Below are 2079 nucleotides of genomic sequence, written 5' to 3'. Positions count from 1 at the left end.
GCGAGTAACGTACCCAAAGGTGTGAGTACCGCACCCTAAGGTCTAAGGTGCGAGTAACGTACCCAAAGGTGTGAGTACCGCACCCTAAGGTCTAAGGTGCGAGTAACGTACCCAAAGGTGTGAGTACCGCACCCTAAGGTGCGAGTAACGTACCCAAAAGTGTGAGCAACGCACCCTGCTAAGCAGGTGCGAGTAAAAGGCGCCCCAAAACGTGACAATCGCACACCCTAAAAGTTAGTCACGGGATGGAGTGCTCGGCCGTGCTCTGCTGGCCGGGCTGGGGGGGCAAGGCCAAGAGGCACCTGATCGCTCCCCACGGGGCTGCTGGGACTACGGGGAGCCCCCGGCGGGAGCAGAGTAGGCGGTGCCGCTCTGCACCCGTGCGTCGCGGGTCTGCCCAACTCCCGGGCGCTCCGCCAACTCACCCGTTGTACCGTTCGTTCTAGCGTGTTAGGGCAGCTAGTGTACATTTAATCTATCAGAAATTCAGAGTCGAGTAATGGCATCAGAACGCGCTAAGTTAGTTTCTTTTTATTCTTTATATTTGGGATAATCTTCTCAATTTGATGCTTTTTCACGTCTGTCGCAGGCAAGCCCCGCTGCCCGTACCCAGGCGAACCGGCCAACGGCCGGCTGCAGCCCGTCAAGTTCGCCTACGTGCCGGGCGACAAGATCACCGTCTCGTGCAACGCCGGCTACGTGGCGCCCTTGGAGGCGAGGCCCGAGTGCCGGTCCAACGGCACGTGGTCGGAGCCTCTGCCCACCTGCACCATCTACAGCGAGGTGTGACCCGTGCACTACACTCCCATTCCCGACCGCAAACCACAATAAATTGAAATTGCAACATATCTTGTTCCCCTTTAGTTACACATATCTGTTACATAATCATTATTGCAAGTGACTTGCATCAAAATGAAACAACCAATCAACTGGGCAAAAAAACAATATTTAAAAAAGTGCATGTAATAAACAATTGTGTAAATATTGTAAATAATAAAAACCCAATGGTTTCAAATAACAGTGTGCTTTTTTGTTCAATGTGTTCTTCCTAGTGAATATGTGCAAAGTGACATAGGAAACTCAAAGTGAAAAAACAGGCGCAATGTGAAAAACCTTTTTAATCCACTTGGTAATAAGTGAATGAATATATAAATGTATATATGTATCACTAATACAGCAGTCACTTCATTGCAGAAAACTGTCATGATACTCTTGCTGAATTTTCTTTAACATCAAATGGAATTGAACACACACTTGGTCATAGTTCAAACCAATGAACGTCAATGGCATGTACATAATACAATCTTTTTTCTATATAAAAATTTTCCATTTATACTGATACTTGAGTGGTTTTTGACACTTTTCTAGATTAGATTAACAGCTATTTGGTATGAGATGGGTGTAGAAAATATTGTATGTCTGCGTCCACTTTACAGAAGTAAGCAATATCCATCTTCTTTTCCCAAAATTTCAATTTCTAAGTCACTGTAGGTGACATTACATGACAATTATTTTTTCAGCAGACAATGTTACATCATAGGAACTGGGTAAAGATTAAATCATAATAATACATTAGCATAATTTCTCCAATCCACAATTAAAAAATTGACACTAACTTAAAATGCAAGACTAATATTAAAAACCCCTTAATTAATCAATTAATTAATCAATAATTTACTAAGCACATCAACAATAAATCAGACTGATTGATAGATCAATCTGTCAGTTATCTTGGATAACGTTGAAATGCTAGAAAGTTTCAATCAACTAATATGTAATAGTAATTGAAATAACAATGAATATTCTTAAAATTTTCTAAAATATTAGTCAAGTGTATGTCACACTTTGAATTATATCACAGGAATTGTATTGAAAAAAAAAATGTACCTACACTCTTGCTTTGGATGAAAGCAAACATCAAAGAACAAAATCCATCAGGGAAAAACTCAGACTTCATCTTAACATATTTGTTCTCAAACTAGGTAACAAATATTTGGTGAAAACACCATGGACCAACAAATCACATCATAAAGCAGTCCACTGATTTGAAAAGTCAAAGTTTCAGCAAATAAAAATTAT

General features: G+C 41.0%; 1 protein-coding gene across 5 annotated transcripts in view; it reads right to left on the bottom strand.

Annotated features, from left to right (window-relative positions):
• Positions 1–1100: 1100 nt before the first annotated feature.
• The window catches only part of LOC113211718 (mediator of RNA polymerase II transcription subunit 12), a 16140-nt gene continuing 15161 nt past the window's right edge, over positions 1101–2079 (bottom strand). For all 5 annotated transcript variants that reach the window (XM_052268594.1, XM_026430182.2, XM_052268596.1 and 2 more), the window contains one exon: positions 1101–2079. This exon is cut by the window's right edge and continues 497 nt beyond it. The gene's annotated coding sequence lies outside the window, so the exon portion shown is untranslated.

The sequence above is a fragment of the Frankliniella occidentalis genome, unplaced genomic scaffold (genome assembly GCF_000697945.3).
Source record: "Frankliniella occidentalis isolate FOCC.00 unplaced genomic scaffold, Focc_3.1 Scaffold72, whole genome shotgun sequence".
NCBI classification, from domain to species: Eukaryota; Metazoa; Arthropoda; class Insecta; order Thysanoptera; family Thripidae; genus Frankliniella; species Frankliniella occidentalis.
This window is presented reverse-complemented; position numbering and strand designations above follow the sequence as displayed.